Source organism: Puma concolor, chromosome A3 (assembly GCF_028749965.1).
Source record: "Puma concolor isolate L17-30 chromosome A3, mPumCon1.1.hap2, whole genome shotgun sequence".
Classification (NCBI taxonomy): Eukaryota; Metazoa; Chordata; class Mammalia; order Carnivora; family Felidae; genus Puma; species Puma concolor.
The window spans coordinates 108,138,953-108,163,637 of NC_141669.1; the positions used below are offsets into that span (position 1 = coordinate 108,138,953).

General features: G+C 36.8%; 1 long non-coding RNA gene across 1 annotated transcript in view; it reads right to left on the minus strand.

The window, feature by feature from the left end:
* The window catches only part of LOC147582645 (uncharacterized), a 495,094-nt gene that overhangs the window by 280,091 nt on the left and 190,318 nt on the right, over window positions 1–24,685 (minus strand). The window contains exon 3 of the long non-coding RNA XR_015248765.1: window positions 20,401–20,495. This is a non-coding gene — a long non-coding RNA (uncharacterized LOC147582645). The remainder of the gene's footprint in view (window positions 1–20,400; window positions 20,496–24,685) is intronic.

Sequence of the window (24,685 nt, forward strand, 5' to 3'; positions counted from 1 at the left end):
AGAAGAAACATTAAACCCAAGATTCCTTAGATACAGCCAGACCATAAGCCCAGGACACTGTACTCCCTTGTCGCAAACTTGGCCAAGACTGCAATGCGGTCTTTGTTAAGTGGCTGAACATCAGTACTTAAAGCTCCAGACAAGAGGAAGCTCAGAGCTCTATAATGAAAACATTCTGTGGCTGCTCAAGGCCCTAAGCTCTGCAAGGAATGGATTACTGTCAGGGGATGTGTCAAAGGGTTTACGTTTAGGGCAATGGAATTATTGTACTTAAAAAAGTCCCAAAGGGCTAAAGGTTGACTTCTTAAAATGACTGGGAAGACGGTGACACTTCATAAGAAAGAAAGGAAGGCAGAAAGAAAGGCCAGAGGCTTCTGTAAACCTACTGCTGCATTGTCACCAAGGTTGCAAACATGGAGTCCTCAGATACCTGCAAATTCTCCAATCAGCATGTGCACACACACACATCTCTGAAAAGAGAATCCATAAATCTCATTAGAGTATAAAAGTGGGTCTGCTCCTTGTTTCTCACTTTTCTTATTCTCTTGTAAATTCTGTGGTTCTATCTGTTAACAACTAATCAATGCCATTCTAACTCCTATAGCTCCCCCCTCTCCTGTGACATATGTGACTACAAGACTTCTATTCTCACTACAAATGTCAGTCTCCAGGACTCTACCCTATGGCTCAGAAATTCTCTAAATTGTAAGTATGTCAGACCAGTTAGCAACACCACTAGCCATGTCCCTCTGGAATTGTACACCCTGGAATATCACCTGCTGAGTAAGGCTAGATTAAAGGGGAAAGACAAAGCTGACATTAACCAGCAAAATTCATGAGAGTGGTGGGATATGGACATCGACATGATCTTTCACCTTCCATCCTTAAGATCCAGTTCCTATGTCTCATGAAAACATGTCTCATGTTTTATTTAAAAAAGAATTGTTCAAGTTCTTTTCATGTAAAAAGAATGAGAGTGTTTTATTTGGAACTTAAATGAATAACGATCTTTAACTATAAAAATATTTAATATTTATCATTTATTCCCATAAATACAAATAATGGTTGCCTTAAAATGCAGAGCCTTGAAAAAAGTCATGTATTCACATTGTGAATAAAAATAGTATAAGCTCGAGAAAAATCTGTCATGATATGAAATATAACACACATGGAATGCATTTCCCATTGAAGACAATATTTCTTTCTTACACAAATGTTTCATTTGCCATTAAAGTAAACGGAAGTTCATGAAGGTTGGCCAAACAAAGGGGTCCATTTTTTAACACTGTACAGAACAAAGTGTATTCTAACTGCCAATTACCCTTAACTGTAAAGGCTACAACATCTCAGGGACACAGCAAGGGTCAGAAGTGGTATAGGTACACTCCTGAGCAACAAAAAGCACAAAGTGACAGTGACACTTCAAATATACTTTTAGCGGTATATAAAAACAAAGAGCACACCCTCATAAGAGAACAATACAGTAGGAGAGAGAGAGTAATTATAAATTGTTTTTAGTATTTTTTTTCTCATATTTAACCACAAACAGTAATACCCTGACCATGAATCAAAATGTAACCAGAAGGTCTGGTTGTGTCTACACTAGGCAGATAGTACAAGTTTAATTACAAGTTCAGTTCAACTCAACTCAACTCAATAATCTGGATTGGTTTTATGGGCTACCTAATTCCAAACAGCATTTCAGAAACTGAAAAATTCAATCAAGATGTTGTTATTTTGGTTAAGGTGGAAGGCAGTCACAAATTGTTGTATTATATTACTGAGTTTTAATTGCATAGGTTTGGGTCATATAGACTTGTGTTTAAAAATTTTTTTTAAACATTGGCAATGAGTCATAGTCACTTCCTTAGGTCTCAGAAATATCACTGGTTAATAGTGTATTCCAGAACAAATAGAATATGACAAAAGCCTATTTAACTAAAACCATCATATTTCATATATGACATATCAACTGTCCTGTTTCAGAAGTAGATTTACTATATAGGTATCCCTGGAGCCCTTAGCTATCTCCCAATCTCATTCTTTTAAAAAACCTTTTTACTAAAAATAAATAAATAAATAAGTAAATAAATTAATTAAACTTACAGAAAAATTTCCAAGAAGAATACAACAAAGTACCATATACTTTTCACCTAGAGTTGCAAATTGTTACTATTTTATCAACTTGTTTTACTTTTTCTCTATATAGATAGATAAAGGTATGCATATAGATATCAGTATCAATGTGGGTACCAACTTATCATATACCCATTCTTAGGTTTTATGGTTTGTATTTGAAAGTAAGTTGAATTTACCATTACTCTTTGACTTTAAATACTCCATATATTTCTGGGGTGCCTGAATGGCTCAGTTGGTTAAACATCCGACTTAAGCTCAGGCCATGATCTTGTAGTTAGTTTGTGGGTTAGAGCCCCGCATCAGGCTCTCTGCTTCAGATCCTCTGTCTCCCTCTCTCACTGTTCTCCCCCTCTACCCCCCCCACTCATGCGCCCTTTCCTCTCTCAAAAATAAACATTAAAAATTTATATAAGTGCACATAAATTATATTATTTATATATAAATATATATATTTATATATCTATATAAATTTAAATAAATTATATTAAAAATTTATAAAAATTACTCATATTTTCATATGCCTCAAATATAGGCCTTTATACATTTATATGACTTTAAAAAGTTCATTGTATTTCATATCAAAAGTATATATTTTCTAAGAACAAGAGCATTTTTTTCAAATTTTTCATTTGATACAATGATCAAATTTAGGAAATTTGGCATTGTTACAATATTATTATCTAATATATTATCCAAATTCATTTTTTGCCAATTATTCCAATAGTATCATTTTTCTCCCCAATGGTTCAGAATCCAGCCTAGGATCATACATTTCATAAAGTTGGTGTGTCTCCTTATTCTCTTTCAATATGCATCAGTCCCTACATTTCTCTATCTTTCATAGAATTTATATTACTGAGTACATGCTAGTTATTTTGTAGAATGACTCTCCATTTGGGCATGTATGCCAGTTTCCTTGTGATTATATTCAATATCATTTTCAAAGCTATGTATAGCACTGCTTTCCATAATACCATGTTTCTCAAGAATATTAGCATTTTGAAAGAAAAATTGGTATCGAATACACACACTATCACCCTCAATCCCAGCAGTATCCCACATTTTGTTAAATAAACATACTACACATTCTCAAATTCCACCAGAGGTGGGCAGGCACTACCTCCCTGAATGAACAAGTCAGTGAATAGGTATAGGCACAATCTGATTTTGTAATTATTTCCCACTATTTACAACATAAAAACTAATTCCACAAATATTTGCTTCTTAAAACTACTTTCCATGACCTTTCCTTTCCATTCTAGTTTCCATTCAGCGAAAATAAACATTTTCTTATTTTAACATATCTCACAACTCAGCCTATTTTCCTTGTGACTCATAGGTCCAAATACTTTCATAGAATTAACATTTCAATTATGCTTTTTGACAGGATATTTAATCCAGAACTCTTCCACATTAATCTGTGGCTGTATTTTAAGTCTGGATTTTGTCATCTGCTATGGAAGTAAAGCACTGGATAAAATTCCATTAACATCAAAACAGGGGAAAAAGTAAAGAAAAGCAAGGGTGTCAGAGGTGCAACAGAGTGGTTTTGACTTTGAGCTCCATTCAAACAACTACAATACTTGTGGAAAAATAATCTGACAAACTTCATAGAAATTTGGAGGAGCCCAGAAGTTAGTCCAACACCCTTTACTGGCTTGCTGCCACTAGTAATAGAGTTGTTTTCTCTCTCTCTTTCTCTCTCTCTCTCCCCACTGAGCTCCTGCTCACATCTCTCCAGTCATGCCAACACATCTCAAGGCCATTGCTGTCCTATGATCATCCAAAGTCTCACGCATCCAAAGGAAATTATTTCTGACCCAGGTATAAAATCCTTTCCTGGAAGCAAAGTCTATTTTATTTTGAGACTTCTATTTTAGCAACTCCTCGTACATTGCATGAAATATATATACTACCAGTCTTTTGAAATTGCAGCCTTCTTTATTTTCACAAGAGTAGAGTTTGGGCATGTTACAGGTCTAAGGAGTTAAGTTTTTTGTTACCAAATACATTAAATTATTGATTAATTTATTAAGCATGCATGTACTATATATTGGACCATGTGCATAACAGATGGCTATTGCCACGGACGCAACAAAGTTTCTCCATTCAAGCAGCATTTTAGTAAAACCAGCATTTAATTTCTGAGGAGATTATACTAATCATGTTGATTATAGCAATGATAACCCTTTAGAAAAGCCAACTAGTCACCAGAGTGATTAACCATAAACAGTAATCAAAAGATAACATGAATTAATTTGAAAGTGATTTTTTATAAATCTCTTAAATAAAAAACATAAAAAAGTATTTTGGCAAGGCTATAAAAGTATAATACCAAAAATTCATTTTCAACATAGCCTGTCAAAAATTACCAAGGATTCTAATGATCAAAATAAAAATGTTAGATATTGTTTTATATGTAATATGTTATCTTACAGATTTTTCAGTCCTCATAAAACTACAGCAGGTATAATTATCATCCATGCATTAAGAATGGGGATGAAGGTTTAGGAAACTTAGGCAGACTTGCCTAAGTTCACAGAGCCAGAAAAGAACTGAGCCTGGATTCAACCACAGTGGACGTCTAGAGCTCATCATATTACACAATACAGACTACTACCTTCTTTTTACCTCAAGCCACTCCCATCCCACTCATAGATATGACATAGACATTTGGCATCCAGTATGGAAAAACACTACTACTACTACTAATAATAATAATTAGTACTAATAGTACAATTATCAAATATTTTTAAAATTGATGCTCTATATTATTTTATCCATTTATCCATTTATTTATATAATAGTACTTTATTGAAATATAATTTACATATAGCAAATGCACAAATCTATGAGTAGTATAGCTCTAGAATTTGAGACAAATGTATATGCCCATATAATTGTCACTCTGATCAAGATACAGAATCCTTCTAGGAACCCCACAAAGTTTCTTTGTATCCATCCCAGTCAATCCCCAGGCCATCCTCAAGACTCAAGCAACCATCAGTCTGTCTCCTGTCACCACAGATTAATTTGTTCTGCTTTTCCAATTCACAGTTGTAGAAGCCTTCAGTATGCCAACTTACGTGACTGGCTTGTCTTTCAACATTAATTTTTTAAGGTTTATTTATTTATCCATGTTGCATCTATCACTAGTTTGTTCTCTTTATTGCTCTGTTACATCCAATTACAGGAGCATATCACAGTTTTTCTTTCTTCTGTTGATGAATATGTTTATTAATGAATATTTGTTTGTTACTTGGCTAAGGCTTCTATGAACATTTTTGTACAAGTTATTTTGTATACTACTCATAGATTTGTGCACGAACTCTTTGATATATGTGTAGGAATTGAGTTCCATAGGGTGGGTATATTTACTATAAGCTTTCCAAAGGGGCTGTACCTTTTAACACTCTGGCTGGTAATATATGAGTTCCAGATACTCTATATTCTGAACCACATTGGCCATTCTGGTGGATGTTCAATACCCCACCAGATAAGGCCTGTATTGGAGTTGCACAGGCTATGAAACTGAAACATGACTTCCTTGCCTCACTTGATTGATACTGGGTCAATTCCACCCTCAAACTACCCTGGGAGACAAATATTATTGAATTATTTTGCAGATGAGAAAAGTATAAGCCATAATGCTGCTTTTAATGGACAACATCCATTTTCATCAATCAATGCCTATAAAGAAGTGGTTGTTAATTATGGTGAAAAAGATTTATATTAAATGTAAAAAAAATTATGTCTCAATACATGAAACATAATTAACAATTCATTACATATTGTCTTGTTTTCTTTTTCTTTTATTTTTTTTTTATTATGTCTCTCCCGCTAGAAATGCTGCCACATCCCCATTGTATTTCCACACCTTCTACCTATCTGATCATCATCTTTCTTAGTTTGTCTCAAATTCAAAAAATTTAAGTTAAAAGCTGTTATTCTTGAAATAATAAAAAATATTTTATTAAATAAATATGTATACAGTCATTTTGAACCTAGTTATAAAGGGCTATAATTTATTATTATATTCAACAAAACCTATTTACATTCACTTATCAATTTTACTTCTGGGTATTATTTGTCACATTGCTAATCTGATCTATCTGTAACTTTTAAGTAAAGATAAGCCTAAACTAAACACCTCTCTGCAGCATAATGCCAGAGGCAGATCTATTGGGAAGACTGATGGTCATCTCTTCTCAGCCTGTGTGCCTATTATTAAGCTTTTCTCAAGACTTGGGTAGCAAAAGTTTTTAAAATGTAATTTTTATCACTCCCTCAATAAAATATCATCTTAAAAAATACTGAATTCATCATTATTAATGTGGTTTCAGTCGTTTTAAAAGAGTTCACATTTTTCTACATTTAATACTTGTTGTAAGATCATCATACAATTTTTCATTTTCATCTCTGGCATACCACCTTCATTACACAGGAATGCAAACACACATAGGACTCTCACACACATACACACACAGGAATGCACAGATGCATTACTATTACACTAGGTTAAAAGTCTGGACATCTGGAAATTCTAGATTAAGTATCAACAAAATATTGTTTTTTCCTAGAATGTTTTAGGGAAGCCTACAAATCGAGTATTGGAATTCACTTTAAGGAAAGTCCCCAAGGAAGTCTGTCTACGAGAAAATTAGGAAGGAAAAAGGACAATGAAGTTAAATACCTAAGTAATGTGGAAATTGTTGAATTCTCTAATTTTTTCCCCCAGAGTTACCAACTAATAGGGAATCCAGTTAAAATGAAGAATTCACAGGAGGCACCTGGGTGGCTCAGTCAGTTGAGCATCCAGCTTTGGCTCAGGTCATGATCTCACGGTATGTGAGTTCAAGCCCCACGTCAGGCTCTGTGCTGACAGCCCAGAGCCTGGAGCCTGCTTCAGATTCTGTGTCTCCTTCTCCTTTTGTGCCTCCCCTGCTCACGCTCTGTCTCCCTCTCTCTCAAGAATAAATAAAACATTAATTTTTTTTAAATGCAGAATTCACAGTAATCACTATTTTGCATCTGGTTTTTACATACCTTGGAATTGAAATGAGTATTCCTATTAAAATGATGATGGAATAATATGAAGACTTAGGCTTGGCCACCTGCTCATGCAGTGAAATTTCAATCTGATATATTTTTCATAGGGCTGTGGCTGTTTAATCAAAGATAACATGAAATTAAAGACATATATGGAAAAAGAGATAAATCATTTTCTGAAGGGCTTATTATGATTTGCCTTGTTATATCAGGAATTCAACTTTGAATGTTGATGTTATACAGACATACTTTGGTAATTGAATTCTTAAAAAAGAAAGAAGGAACTGCTGCCTGTCTTTCTTAAAAAAAAATACAGAAATGAGAACATTATTTGTGAATGAAGAAGTGGCCTCATGTTGACTGTTACTGTCTGAATTTGACCAGAACTACATGCCCCATTTAGGGCTTTGGAATTCAAGATGTATCACTAAAGAAACATGCAGTTTGTTGAACATGGAATGGTAAAAAGTGTATAAAAAAATACCTAATTTCTATTTGAGGATATCTGAGTTATCGGGAATGCACAAATGAAAATATATTTAATATTAGCAAAGGCATAGTGAGGGCTAACAGTAATTTCAAAATCTTGAAATTATTGGAACTCACAAAATCATACTGTCAAAGTATGTCTATCACTAGAAGGTATATTCAGAGATGAGAAACAAATAATTGAAAACTGATACAGTTCACACCCTTGGCTACTCAGCTTCCTACTTGTATTCTTCCACGCACATTCAAACCTTCCTGCAACAAGACACAGCTATCCTTTTCACAAATGAGGAAGTTCCCCCTCTTTCCCCAAGCAGGAAGGCACACAGTCCCAACAGTCAGTGTGTCCATGATGGGATATATTAATCACTCTTTATATGCAGTCATAGTCTTACAAAATATTGTTACCTAAATTTCAGTTGATTTATAACTGTTAGCTACAAAAACTCCACTGATTTATTACCTCCAATAAATGTGTTCACCTCCAATAACTCTATATGAACTTTTTTAATGGGAAGAAGAAAAAGAGTGATTAACATGTGCAAATAAACATACACATATAATAAGCATAAAGAACATTTTTGAGGCTACCACAGTCCTCATTTCTGTAATTGGTCACAAGGTCAGAGTTGATATCTATGGCATCTTTTCTACCATCACATATTCCTTTGACCTCAGCCAGAACTTCAGCTGTTCTGGGTTCTTTACGTGATAGGTGACCCAAACCTTCATTTCTGAGTCACCAGTCATCCTATTAATTTTCAGCTGATGTAGTTTTCCATTGACCTTTAAAAATCGGATATGGAAGTGCTAAGTGGCACCCTAGAGAGTCCTATGATTTTTCAGACATAGCTCTCCTTGTCTTTACTATATAGCAGCAACCAGATTTACCTTTTACCCTTGGTAATCAAAATCAATCACTCCAACCAGTAGGTCTGCTCCTTTTTAACACACACCTTTCACCTTTTTTCACACACACCTTTCACCTTTTTCCTTCCTGGTTTTGTGGCAGGAAGAGCCCAAAGCATTCAGGTGGGATTCTCATTTTCCAATTTGGTGGAGCCACTCTTGTGGAGCCATCATATCCACTGGTGGAAGCATCACCCACTTGTGGTAACCCAGCACAACCCAAAGTTGCCAGAATGAGAAGCAAAAAATCTGCAAGGGGTTTTATGTGAGAATAGCCACTTTCATTTCCACCCCTTGATTTGGACTGTGGGAAAAACCATACCATGCAATGGTCTCTGATTCATAGCAAAAGCTGCACTCTGTAAAACAGAACTTTGTCCTTTCAGAGTGTTATTTCACAGATGACACTATAACTGAGTCTTCAGTAAGCCATTTCATCTTTCAAATAAGCCAACTACTTTTGGATGATGAAGTACATAGTAAGGCTAGTTGATTTGCAGGCAAGAGCCCATTAGTGCACTACCTTGATTGTGAAATACATTTCTTGATCTCATACAATGCTCTGTGGAATGCTAGGATGGTGGATCAGGCATTCTGTGAATCCATAGATGGTGGTGTTAGAAAAAATACTACTGGCAGGGAAGACAAATCCATATCCAAAAGATTTCTTTTTAGTGAGGGCAAATTCTTTTGCTTCCATAATGGAACAGGGCCAATGCAATTAACTTGCCACTAGGTGGCAGGGTGGTACCCAGGAATGGTGCCATATTGGGAACTCAGTGGTGATCTATAGTGTTGGCAGATTAAACTACAGATTAATGGTAGCCAGCTCAGTCTTGGTAAAAGGAAGGTCATGTTGGTCTATGCATAATCTACATTCCTACCATCAAGGCTACTCTGTTCATGGGTCCATTGAGCAAGAACTAGTTTGGCTGGGAAAAGAGGCTGACTGATATCCACAGTGGCATTACTCTGTCTACTTATCACTACGTGTCTTCTATGCAGTGGGCGCCCTTTTTAACATTTATATGGGACAGAAATATCTTCATATTCTGTGTCCATTCTGAGATCCATTCACATATTTCTTCCCGATACTTGTCACTGATCTTCCAATTTTATTTTCTCAAATCCCCAACCATTCAGCCAAAACATTAGCAAGCCCCATAAATCAGTATAGCTCTTCACTTCAGCCAGTTCTCACTCCAGATGTTGTGGACAACCAATGTACTCTATGAAATACATTCCTGCCTCCTATGAGGATTTTTCTTCACCACAGTCTTTCAGTGTTATATTCCTTCCTTTCTGTTCTAACAGCTTTAGAAAACATTCCCACACACATTCCCCAGGTTTCTGCCAATACATGATAGCAAGGTCCTGCTATTCTGTCCTGGGTTACAGTGTCTAACAGTCATCGTGGACCATGCTGAGATTTGACCCTAGTCATGGGTTGCCTTTTTCTTTACTGAGTGTTCTTTTCATTGTAAGCCTCTGACAACTTTCCAGAGGTCTGATAAAGTATACTGTGACTTTTTTGCTCAGTTTTTTTGGTGTTTCTCCATCATTTTCACTGATTGCCTGATGTCACTTCACCAGTGAACTATTTTTATTCTTTGTGATGTTAAGATTATCGCCAATTATTCTAGTTTTGCCCTTTTAACACATGTGTACTTTTCATCAATAATGGCTTACCTCTCTGATTTTCCATTTCCCTATCTGTATTGTACAACCACTTCTATTTCAAAGTTTTGAGGATTAGAGGTTATATTTGTATGATGCTTAGCACAATATCTGGCATGGTGAAAAAGTTCAATAGCTCTCCATTATATGGTAATATCAAATCTCCTTCATGATCTGTATAGTTACTTTTTTTCCTGAGTTATTCAACACATATTTATTTACCGCCTTCCAGGTGCCAGTCACCCTGCTAGGACCCCCAAAGTTGTCTGCAGCCTAATGACAAGACATCAAGTAGATATGCAGGTACCATAATAAGAAGAGGAAGAGGAGAACAGTAGGGGAGAGCCCCACAGGTGGACCTAGTGTAGTCTTGAGGAAGTTTAGAGAATCCTTTGAAGAGAAAATAGCATTTCTTGTGTTTTCTAAAATGACTATAAAGGAGAATAGATGTTAGCCATAAGAAGGTAAAGAAAGAGAACACTCCAGGAATAGCAAATCTCTGAGCAAAGGCCTCCAAAACTGCCAAAGAGCATGACATATTTGGGAAACTTCAAGAGGCTCTTTAGTTGTACTAAAGAAATCAAGAATGGAGACAGGGGAGACTACTGGAGAACAGAATATATTCTATACTAAATATAGAATCGCATTTAAACATTTGTTAGACATTTTAAAAAGACCACCTGTTAATTAATCAACGGAGAAAATGTTACCTAGTGCCAAATATTAGAAATTACAGAGGCCACATTCTATTTATAATGCTATAAAACTGGAAATTGTCATTAAAAGAACGTTTCAAATCTATTAACTACCCAATTTAAAAAGTATTCTTTTATGTATATCATTAGGCATAAGGAGAAAATTAAAAATGGAATTTAAGTATCATTTAGAAATAAGTGTCAGTGAATGTAATATATACAAAAACTCTAGAGGTATCATCAGAGCAACACTCAGAAACACTTAGAATCATTATTTTATTTTATTTTATTTTATTATTTTTTATTTGAAAGAGAGCATGGGCAGGGAGAGAGGCAGAGGAAAGGAGAGAGAGAGAGTGAGAGAGAGAGAGAGAATCTCAAGCAGGCTCCACACTGAGTGTGGAGCTCAATGCAAGGACTCAGTCCCACGACCATGGGATCATAACCTGAGCCAAAATCAAGAGTTGGGTGCTCAACCGACTGAGCCACCCAGGAGACCCTAGAATCTTTAATACATTCATTGGAAAAAATACTAATAAACAAAGTAAGAATCTACTCAAGAAGCTAAGAAAAGCTGAGGCGCCTGGGTGGCTCAGTTGGTTAGGTATCTGACTTCTGTTCCGGTCATGATCTCATAGTTCATGAGTTCAAGCCTAGCATTGGGCTCTGTGCTGACAGCTCAGAGCCTGGAGCCTGCTTTGGATTTTATGTCTCCCTCTCTCTATGCTCCTCCCCACTCACACTCTGTCTTTCTCTCAAAATAAATAAACATTAAAACATTTTTTTAAAAAGAAAAGCAAGATAATATAAGTTTAAAGAAATAGAAGAAAAAATAAATTTCAAAGGACAGTTAATAAAATAGAAAGCATTTTAGACTTCATGAAAGGGGGAGATCATTAAGATTAGATTAGAATGAGATAGAATATATAATTGTATGTTAATACATCTAAAAACGGGGGTGCCTGGATGGCTCTGTCAGTTGAGCGTCTGACTTCAGTTCAGGTCTTGATCTCGAGGTTCATGAGTTCGAGCCCTACATCAGGTTCTGTGCTGACAGCTCGAAGCCTGGAGCCTGCTGGAGGGATTCTGTGTCTCCCTCTCTCTCTACTCCTCCCCCATCCATGTTCTGTGTCTCTTTCCCCCTCTCAAAAATAAACATTAAAAACTGATTATTTTTAGCAAAATATGAACAACCAAATCCATCTAAAAACATGCATAAATAATATAGTTAATGAAGAGTTTGCAAAAATCATACACAAAGAAACTGATATAAAAAGACAACCAATTGAATAGAAAAATGGGCAAAAAGCTATGACCGGAAATCTCACAGGAGAGAAACTAGATATAACCAATAAATCCATGGAGAAAATGATCAACAGTAGTCCAGTAAGTACAAACATGAAGTAATACTATCATATTGTTTGCATTTGGGATTAAAAACATAAAAGGAAAAGGTCTACTGGAGTTTAGGATGGAAATCAAATTCCACAGCCAGGTGTTAGACTGCCCTCCAAACCTCTCATTTGTTTCCTTGGTCAAACTCATCCCTCTGAGTAACTTTGCCAAGTCTTCCTCAGGCATACATAAATGGCTACCTGGTGAGTCAACCCTTCAGTTTCTTAAACATGCTTATATAGTTCTAATTTGTTTATGGAGTTAATCTCAGATTCTAATAACAAATAACTACTACTAATAAAGTATCCACTTTTACTCTTCATGGATTAAATGTTCAAATAAATATCTCATTGAAGCCATTCAACATACATTTACAATGAGCCTATTATATATGATGCTTTTCTCTCAGTGCATATATATGATGGGCATGCAACATATACACATATTAATTATTGAAAAAACATACCTATAATGGTAGCCACCCTCCAAGACAGTTTCTACTAACCCCTGGCTCTTGGTCTTCATGCCTTTGTGTGTATGTGGTTTTTTTAATGTTTATTTTGAGAGACAGCAAGCCTAGGCACATGAGCGGGGAAGGGGCAGAGAGCAAGAGGGAGAAAGAATCTTAAACTGGCTCCATGCTCAACACAGAGTCTAATGTGGGGCTCGATCCCACAACAATAAGAACATGACCTGAGCCAAAATCAAGAGTCAAATGCTTAATGGGCTGAACCACCCAGGCTCCCCAATCTTCATGCCTTTGAATAGTCTTCTGCCACATTAAAACAGGCTGGCCAGGTGATCAAGAGAAAATAGTAACAGTGAGAGTGTATCACTTCTGAGTCTAGGTCATAAAAAACATTAAAACTTCCACTGTGGCTTCTTGGATTACTTGCTTTGGGAGAACCAGTCATCATGCAGTGAGGACACTCAAGCCACCCTCTGGAGAGGCCCCCATTATGATGAACTGATACCTCCTGTTAACAGCCAGCCCCTACTTGCCAGCCATTTGAGTGGCTGATCTTCCAGCTCCAGTCAAGCCTTCAGATGACTGTAGCCTGGCCAACATCCTCATGAGACTCATCCTCATAAAACTCATGAGAAACTCTGAGACAGAATCACTCAGCCAAACAATTCCTGAATTCCTGACCCACAGAAACTATGAGACATTCAGTAATTGTTGTTCTTTTACACCACTAAGTTTTTTTTTAACCTTTTTAATGTTTTTAGTAATTTTTGAGAGAGAGAGAGAGAAAGAGACAGAGTACTAGCAGGATACGGGCATAGAGAGAGGGAGACACAGAATCCAAAGCGGGCTCCAGGCTCTGAGCTGTCAGCACAGAGCCTGATGTGGGGCTTGAACTCATGAACTGCGGATGCTTAACCAACTAAGCCACCCAGGCACCCCAAACTACCAAGTTTTGAGTGCTTACTGACTTCAAATTTACTGTTGTTATCGGGCAATGTTTGATGCATCTGGTTTTCTGGAATGAAATGCCAAATTTTATATGTTCAAACATCCTATGGTTTTCTTTGGCAAAGATTTATTAACCTAGGAAGAAACTTTCACTTTAACAACTCACCTCAGAAACAGATATGTAAACGGATAACTCATCATGGAACAGTTCTTGTCCCTTTTGGGTATTAATCATCATTCAGAAGTTAAATAAGATGTTTACACAGATAGCACATAGGAAGCATAGGAAGAAAGACGTTTACACAGATAGCACATAGTAGAGTCCTTTACATGAGTAAATGGCAGTTTCCAGAAACTGTTATTCTAAGAACAGGTGAAAGCCTGTAAGGGATTTAGACAGGAGCATCCGAATGAATACTGTGATTCTGATAATAAAGAAGATTTCACATAATCAGCATGTTTATAAATGGAGCCAGTGCTTTAAAACTGTTCTTGGATTAGATACACTCAGTTCCACTGCACTCGAAAAGTCCAAAGCAACCTCACCTCTATTAATTTAAGTAATTTAAGTGTTCTCATTGTTCTACAAAATAAGATTTATTCGATCTTTATTTTTCCTCTATGTCTTCTAAATACATTCCCATTTACATTCTTGATTGCATTTTTGCGTATTCCTCTGAGTATATTTATTAGATATGAAAATAAAAACAATTTCAATGTGCAAAGATTATGTCCAGATGTTAACACAAGAAAGATTCACAATTGGGAAAAAAAAAAAAAAAAAAAGGATAGTTCTGTTTGCACAAGAGACTCCCCTACGGCCAGAAGCTGAACATATGATCCTTCCTTTGTTCAAGTAAATAATGAATATTACTATGTAATAAAAAATAAAAGGACCTTCAGAAGGTCACAGTAAGATCCTGGCAGTTTTCATTTTACAAAGCCCCTTATCTTTGGATCTGATTTATGAAACACTCTGGGTGGACTAGGTTTCGTGAAAATCTGCATTTGCAGTGAGGCTGTTGGCTCCCTGTCTCATACTTCGAATGTGAAAAGCACCAACTGAGCGCTAGGTGCTGACAATTATTCTATAGCATTTTGCTCTAGTTCCCTTCATGCTTTCACATTGATTAGCTCATTGATTTCTGTCAGATAAGTTTTTTTGTGGAATCGAAATTTATGTGTAGAGTTCTGCTTCATTAAGCTGTTTAATCTACTTGTCTAAACCATTCTAATATCTTCAAATAAATAAAATGTTCACTACTGACTTGACCTGAACAAGCCTTTTCCCAGATATTAGGTTTTAACTGTCTTTTGACCTCCACCTAAGACTTCCCATCATACCTTCAAAGGCTACACCAGCTAAGTGACCTGAAGCTATCTTCCCTTTCTATTCACACCCCTTTGCTTGTTACACTGAGGTGATAAGGAGTTAGGGGAATGGAGCCAACGACAGGAAGTATAATCCTACTTATCTGAAATAACAAACCTCAAAAGGCTCATGAAGATTTTGCCTCTAAGACAACTGGGAAGTATATCTTCTCTGAGTTGTTCTGCAACATGTTGAAGTGCTGTTTTCCAGTCTATAAGGCTGAGATGACGATGCTGTCCACACAGGAGGGTTCAGCTTGAGAAATAAGCTCAGCACACAGGGCTGTAACTCCAGTCCTCACTCCCCTTCCCCTGTTCCCACCTCACACGCTGCTCCTCCCTACAACAACCACTTCAGAGTGCTCTCCCTGATATTCCAAACCATGAAAATGCTTTGCCTTGAGTTTGCAACACATATGCTCGTAAATCTGAAAAGGAAGGAAGGAAGGAAGGAAGGAAGGAAGGAAGGAAGGAAGGGGAGGGGTGAAGAAAGGAGGGAGGAAGGGAATGAAGGAAAAGGAAGGAAGGAAGGAAGGAAGGAAGGAAGGAAGGAAGGAAGGAAAGAGGGAAATAGGAAAAAGGGGAGGGAGGGAGGAAGAGATTGTGATGAGTTTCCATTTGTTCCTTTGATGGAATGTATTTAATCATTTTCCTCAAGATATGAATGGTAGCAGGATGTTTATAGCAGAGATAAGACTGGACTGAAATCCTAGTTTACTCTGGGAGCTAATAAAAGTAAAGATTTGAATTTAAGTATCACTTTCTCCTAGAAGCACACGAACAAGGAAATGGGGGTCAAAAGGGCAGCAACAGTGTTGTAAGCACTTTATCCGAAACATAAACATCACTGGAGTGCATTTTGGACCAAATTACCTCTCTCAGATCAGAGATGTTAGCATTCCTGCCCTATTTAAGCATGCCAATTTTACTGTGGCTTTGTGGAGGGTTGATCAGTGGGGCTTTGGCTGGACACTTGAGAAAAGGATCTTACCTCAAGCACTAATATAACTCAAGCAATTAAAAGGCATCCTGCTGAGGAGAATCTCATAAAACCCCAAATCCTTGGAACAGAGTCTTCCCCATAAATATCACAGGCAAACGGAACATGTAGCCCTCCATTCTGGAAGATAATGCAATCAACCTTTCTCTTGTAAACAGATACAGTTAGTAGATCCAGAAACACAAAGCTTGAAAGACTAGATATTCTGCACCACATAAAGGCTTCCAGGAATATTTTATGGACAAAAAAAAACCCCAAAAAACAATAATAATATCTATGATTTCAATACAATGTATCTGGATCTCAGTTTTTCAATGGATTTCACTATCCCCAACTCTACCATGAAATACTATGATGAAACTGTACCTTTTTGGATGCAGAGAACTCTTCCTTTCAAAATGAAGTGGATATATCATTACTCATAATAGTCAAAAGGTGAAAGCAACCCAAATGTTCATAGGTAGATGAATTGATACACAAAACATAGAATACACACATACTGAAATATTATTCAGTTTTTTTAGAAGGAAGGCAATTCTGACACACATTATCACATGGCTGAAAGTTGAAGACATGATGCTAAGTGAAATAAGCCACTCAGTAAAGGACAAATACTACATGCTTCCACTTATATGAGGTACCTAGAGTATTCAAATTCATAGAGTAGGAAGTAGAATGCTGCTCGCCAAGGACTGAGGGGTAGGGAGGAATGGGAGTTGTTGTTTAATAGGAACAAACTTTCAATTTCACAAGACAAAAGGAGTTCTGGAGACAGATGATGGCGATGGCCACACGACAATGTGAATGTCCTTCATGCCACTGAACTTCAGCACACCTAAAAATGGTTAAGGTGTTTTCTTATGTTTTATGTTATGTTATGTGTATTTCATAAGAATAAAACATTTAAAAGTGAAGTGGAATATGGAATTACATCTTTCTAATTTATTTTGAGATATTTCAATTCACCCACTCTAAAAGAGCTGTCTTACTATTAACTTGAGAAATAGCCCTTTACAACAGTTCCAGCCCCTATACACTTCTTGTTAGACTATCCTTGACTGAGGAGGCAGTTAGTAGCTATACAAATTAAAATGAAGCACTTTAAAATATTAAAAATGATTTTTTTTCCTGTTATATTGTTAGATACTCTCAGAACACAGAGTCTTGCCTCTGGAACTGACACACATGTACCCTGAACGATCACTTGGTTGTTAACCCTACAAACTTACTAATGAATGAGGAGACAAGGATTGCTTTAAAACCCAAACTCTGAAAAGCTGTAAATTGGTTGTGAGTGTTGCTTCCAACAGTATTAGCCAAAAAGTTGCTCAGCCAGTCTGCTTCTTTGCTCATTTTGTCTGTTTCTGACCCTGTCTAGAAATGCTTCCTGCTGGAACTCTTCCCCTTGGATTAGCAGCTTTGGTTAACCAGCCATTTTACTCGCTATAAAATATGGATGTTCTAGGAAAGATTAGAGCAAGCAAATAAATGAGGATTTGGCCAAGGGAGGGTAAAAATTCCCAAAAATAAAAACACAAATTATAACCTAAAATATGCTGCACCTTACATTAGTAAAGATGGGACAGTTTAAGTGTTTCAAATAGTGTAGCTTCCACTGGCTTTGAATTTTCTTTAAGAATCTTCCCATTTCTACCTCACTTAATTCTGCTCCATGATTTCCAAAGATACTTGTTAGATAATGGTCATATTTATACTGCCTTAACTATGGCAGGATTGGAAAAGTAATAAATAAATGCAGCCCACTGCAACCATGATTTGATGTTGTGTCAAGACCCTTTTGAATGTTGAGTGCTCACAAAGATTTGGCAGAAATAGAATGTGTAGACTAGAATTAGAATCTAGACCTTTGCTTTCAGACTGACATCGGTTCTGTCTTCCTATTACCATTGGTCTCAAACGTTTTTGTCCTCCACACAACTGCACAGTATCTCTTCTGTGGCCCCATTCTCTAGCTGAGCTAAGTAACTCAATTCTCAGGGCAGGACTGCCTACTGCTCCTCCTATCAACAGAGATGGGAAACTTGATGACAGGGTACACAGGAGGATGTCACACATAGGATAATAACTTCTGGAATTCATCATCCTGGTTAAAAATAACAACAGCAATGTATGGTCTGCCTGTTGGTCACCATATAACACTATATAACAGATGAGCAGCCCATGACTCCACAAGTGCTGGCACTCTCAACCCTGGGGAAAATCAAGTCCCTTGAAATAGTTTTTAGCTTAATGAATGAGACCAGACAAATACAAAGGAAGAAGATACAAGAATTCTTCCAAATAAAGATAAAAAATATAAAATAATATGTTGCCAAATATATAAGTAAATGCAGAGGGCTTGTGGAGCCACAGAAGGTACAACATCAAGGAAGACAGTAAGGAGGATAACCTTAGGACTCATCATGTTTTGGTTAGACTGCCTTTCTTTTATGCATCTCTTATTTGATAAAGTTCATTTATTTGCATAGTTCAGTAGTAGACAATGCAAATACATTGGAGACAATGGATGGCAAATGAGAAATAAGAAAGCAGAGATAGTTGCTACAGAAAGTTCATCATACAAGACACATGAAGAACCTTGCTATGCTAAATTCATTTGCACAATTATTTGGAAATCTGAACATCTTTGGTGAGTTAAAAAAAAATGAAGCCTCAATTCTATTATCTATCTATCTATCTATCTATCTATCTATCTATCTATCTATCATCTATCTATCTCAATTAACTAGAAACAGCTAAATGTCCTTAACTGAAATTCAGACAAAACAACTGCTTCCTCACAATACTTTAATTTGCAAAAATATTTTCACCCTTTCCTATGACATTTAGGAGCCAGGAACATTTTTAAAGCCAGTATTATAGGTACCCTTGATAACTAACTCCTGTTCCTAAGAAAACAGTTGTTCTACTTTCTCCTAAATAATTACTTTTCCTTGCTGTTACTAGTTTGCTTGAAACCCTTTTTCTAAGGATATTCTAAGACTAAGTCACTGTGTGCATTTATCACCATACAACTAAGGTAATTGATACAAAGAGCCAGGAAAACTAAAAGCAAGAAGCTAGCAGGGATCAATGCAAAGTATTTCATTCTTTTGTATAAATATCATTTTTTTCTCATAAATGACTGATGCTGTATGGATCAGTCCTCAAATCTTGCTATGGCCCCAAACTCTACTGATGACAAGTGGACACAACCAGACAACTCCAAGCCCTCAGACATGAACATTAGCTTTCCAATCATCAACTGGATCACCAGAGAATGGAACAGAGACAGAGAGAGAGAGTAGATCCCTGGAGGAAAGTATGAGGTTCACTAAAACTAAATAAGCTCAGTTAAAAGGTAATTCCCAATGATGGTATGCACAGACATATATAGACAGACACAGACAGACACAGACACACACAGACACACACACACACACACACACACACACACACACACACACATTACCCAGGAGATAGCCCCTTGTATGAAATAAGAACTTGAAAAAAAGACTTTCTTAAATCTTGAAGAATAATTTAATCTGCCAAAAATCTATTATTTTTCCTAAAGAAAGACAAGTTATGTTCTTCTGTGAATACATTCTTTTACATACTACCACATAGACAAACCTTGAAAATATGATAAATGAAAGAAGCTGGTCACAAAAGATCATGTCATGTAATATTCTATTTACATGGAAAGTCCAGAAAATGTAAATCCATAGGGACAGAATGTAGACTAGTATTTTCCAGGGCTTGGGTGAGAGGGAATACATAGGGATTGCTACACGGTACTGGGCTTATTTTGGGGGTGATCGAAGTGTTTTAAAATTCATTGTGATGATAGTTGCACAACTAATGTGCTAAATATATTGCAGCTAAATATACATGGTGCATTGCATGTTTTAAATGGATGAATTTTATGTTATATGAATTATATTTCAACAAAGTTGTTAAAATAAAGCCTAAACTCTTTTATCTAAAGCTTCTCTTTTTTTCATTATCACTGAATATCTGAACTTGCCTATGAAATAGGGAACTCAGGGCATTAAAAAAAGGAGATGAGAAGCACTTAAATAGACAAGGTGGAATTTAGCAAATGTTCTCACTCCTAATACACTGAGTTTTAAAATACACTCTGTAACTGTGAGATTCCTCTTTGTAGTTAACTCCTTCTGAGGTACCTCGATTACCTTAGGTACCTTCCAACTCATGCTATAGAATATGAATCCCTATGGATAATTTTTAAAAATTACCTTAGAGTCCTACCTGGAGGCATTCTTGTCTCCACGATGTTAAGGCTGTGAATCAGTAGTGTCAGTTCAAGGTTTGCTTGTCTTCTCTCTCTGATCTGTAATTAGAAATAAAAGGATGACAGCCACAGAAAGACCCTCTGAAATTACATTATTTATCAGCAGAGCTTTTAAAAATGGAAACATTTCATGAAAATATAACTTACCTGTCTTAATAAAATGAGTAGAAATCAAAGAGAACACTTTAATTTATAACAAAAGCTCCTGTTTCCACAGTTTCAGAGCATGTGGATCTGCTTTGCAAATTACATACATTCCACTTCTCAGAAGAGAGAGGAATAGAGGGGAAAAGCACTTACAAAATTCTGCAAGGTGAATCCATGTTATAAAACTGCCAGCCTCTCTGTAATCTGGAGGTATACATGTAATGGAATTCATGAAAACCGCACTTCAAAAACTAAAACTACTTACTGTGGTCAGAAAACACCTTACAATAGCAAAATTTACTATATAGTGAAATTGATTATAAACTCAACCATTCTAGTTATAGCTAATAAATTACCAAAGAAGTTCACGTGTTTAAAGAAAACTTATGAAGCACAGAAGACATACCCCATAAATGTCAATATCAAGTCAAATTGTTTTTTATTAGATACGCCATAAAATATTACTAGGAGAATAACACAGTGGATTCTTGGGTTAATAATGGAGATTTCTCTGACAGATTTTAAAATTGTATTATCACAGTTTGTTCCAGAAAACTGAAGTCCCTTCCTTGTAATTCTGTTCATTCTCCTTTTAAGATGAGTTATCATGCAACCATTTAAGGGCCCTCTGTTTTTCTCTTAATAATGAATTATTTTCTCTATTAGCTATGGCTTTCTTATATAAATAAGTTACTGCTTTCCAAACCTTAAAGTATATATGAATCACTTGGTATCTTCTGTGCATGTGTGTTTAATAATATTTTGAGAGAGAGAGAGAGAGAGAGAGAGAGAGAGAGAGAGAATATAAATGTTCATGAGCAGGGGAGGGGCAGAGAGAAGGGGAGAGAGAGAATCCTAAGCAGGCTCCACACTCAGCACAGAGCCCAATGCAGGGCTTGATCTCACAAATGTGAGATTCTGACCTGAGCCAAAATCAAGAGTCAGACACTTAACTGACTGAGCTACCTAGGCACCCCAAAATGGGGATCTTGTTGAAGTACTACAGTTTATGATTCAATAGGTTTAAAGTGTGGCCTGAGAATCTGCATTTCTTATGTACATTTCTTAGGTGTAGTCAATAGTCCACAATCCACACATTGAGTAGGAAGGGCCCAAGCCATAAATTTTTATTGTTTTTCTACTATTCCTTGAGATTAGTATATCCAACAAAGAGTCTATTGAATACAGAAATAATTTCCTTTCCATTTCTATTTGCCTCCATCTGCTAGCATAATGATCATCACCAATGTCAGGGAAAATAAGTATTTGTCATTTGGCTCAGCTAGAAATAGCACAGTATTTAACCATCAGAGCAACCTGGGCAGTTTGTAGGTAGATCTGTGGCAAGTACAGAATTATTTTTACTTATTGCCTCAGTGACAATCATAATTGTGTCAAATGTGCTGACTCTAGTCTCAAAGAAGTGATGTCTTGGGAGGCAGATAAATTGAGTCAAGTAAAAAGATTGAGGTGAAAAGAAATAGCTGCCCTCTTCCTATTAACACTGAGAAATTCTGGATAATGTACCTATACTTGAAAGAAAGAAAAAATGATTTTCCTGTGGTCAGAATGAAGAAGGAACAAGGTAGTAAATAAGAGGTGAGGCTGTGGCAATGCATGTGGGTATTAGAGCAGATTTATGCCTTTGTGGGTGTAAGGGTTTTTACACCAACTCAGTGACAGAACAAGTGATCTCTGGAAGACCCAGTGAGGTACTGCCAAGATCTCCCTTCAGGGGCGCCTGGGTGGCGCAGTCGGTTAAGCGTCCGACTTCAGCCAGGTCACGATCTCGGGGTCCGTGAGTTCGAGCCCCGCGTCGGGCTCTGGGCTGATGGCTCGGAGCCTGGAGCCTGGTTCCGATTCTGTGTCTCCCTCTCTCTCTGCCCCTCCCCCGTTCATGCTCTGTCTCTCTCTGTCCCAAAAATAAAAATAAACGTTGAAAAAAAAATGTTTAAAAAATTTAAAAAAAATAAAAAAATAAAAAAAAATAAAAAATAAAAAAAAGATCTCCCTTCAAAAAAAGCCTACTTCCCAGCTGCAAGGAGTATCATTAGCCAACAGCCTTTATGTGTAAACTCCATCAAGCCCCCCTCAGCTGTATACCCTAGGGCAGCCCCAGCCAGTGACCCAGCCAGCCAGTGGTTCAAGGGCCTGGCCATCTCGTGCAGTAGGGGAATCTTCTAATGGGTCATCCATGCCCTAGAGTCCCCTGTTGGATTAGCATAGACTTTGTTACTTTTTTAGATCTGTACCAAAGGCAGATGACTCCTTCTCCCAGTCAGTTTCCCCTGTTTATTTCACAAGGGTTAATGTTTGCACTCCCACCTCCATCTCAGCATTGGCATCCCAGAAGACTCAACTGATACTTGGCCATCAATGCCTGAGAAGTGGGAGGCAAAACCTACTCCCTGAAAGGATCGTCCCCCCTTTAGTCTAGCTGTGGTCACTGCTGACTGAATTACTCAAGCTCCATTACACCCTTGTTCCAACTAGAGGTGTTGAAAGCATACTGAAACAAAATAAATCAGAAACAAAACCAAAATCAACTACATTTCCCAGATGTCCATGCAGCAAGGGATCTGGAGAATTGAGTTCTACTGACCACTGCAGTCACAAGACACCGGAAGGTGAAAAAGAGTTGGGCTGACTTTTCAACTACTTCAGTAAGCAAAGCCGAAGAACTGTGGGGTTCCTGCAGGACTAGTCTAGAGTCTGACTGTTCTTTGGCTTCACAGGAGGAGAGCAGCACCATCAGAAGTAACAGGAACACTGGCAGTAGCTTCATGATTCTACCATCACATTGATGGTGATTTTCAGGCTAGGATGACTTTGTTAGTCTGGGGGCCATTTGTAGAACTCACATCTTCAATTCCTGCAACCTAATTCATTCTATTAAACCCTTCCCTGTACCTTACAATGAATCTGACTGATATGTCAGAGAAATAATAAGAAACATATAAACAAGGCAGGACCATAAGACTCCCCTATGAGAAATGGAAACCCAAAGCCAGCACCATATTCATATGTAGGAACATCAAGTCTGAACCTTAGCATCAGAATTCATTCACAGCCAATAAAACTACCCAAACCCTAACAAAAACAAAAATTATTCTATAGAGATGCCTCCACAACCCATGGCATTTAGAAATTGCACAATAAAAGCAAATTGTGCTGAAGGCAGTAGCACATTAAAAATCCCAAACTACACCAGGAATCGTATTCCCAAAGGGAAAGGCAGGGGATGCAAAAAGCAGAAGAAATAGCACTTCCAAGAATTAGAAAAATTAAGAAAATCTGGAATTTTTTAATAATAAAAAAATCCCAACAAAAAATATGAGAAAAAAAACCTTAAAATAATATGAAGGAAAAACAGATTCAAAAACTTTCTAAAGAAATTCTAAGGTATAAACAGTTAAATAATAATATTTAAAATTTAAAAAAGTGTGAAATCATGGCTCTCATACAAATATGAAAATGAATATATGCTTAAGAGTTCTTTTAATTCACAAGAGAAACAGATGCTAAAACTACTTCAAAAAAGGGGCATTTGGCTGGCTCAGTTAGCAGACCAAGGGACTCTTGATCTCAGGATTGTGAGTTTGCACCCCACATTGGGGGTAGAGTTTACTTAAAATAAAGAAACTCCTTCAAAAAATAACACTAAGAACAGATGTATTTATAGATTAGAAATATTAAAATAAGTCTGAAAAAGGGGGCAAAGTAGGTGGGTAGGAAGGACAGAAAGAAAACTAAAAGAATTGCCAAAGAAGAGTCCAAAGTGTAGTGATGTTCACAGATTAAATATTCATCTGAACAAAAAATTCAGGAGATTCATTAGAAAATAAGTATAATCAGTTGGAGATTTCGGCAAACATATATGTCATTTATAAAATGTAATCATAAAAATTCATTGGTAATTGAGCAATAAATTGACAGTGTATATAAAAATAAATCTAGGGGCGCCTGGGTGGCACAGTCAGTTAAGCGTCCGGCTTCAGCCAGGTCACGATCTCACAATCTCACGGTCCGTGAGATCGAGCCCCACGTCAGGCTCTGGGCTGATGGCTCGGAGCCTGGAGCCT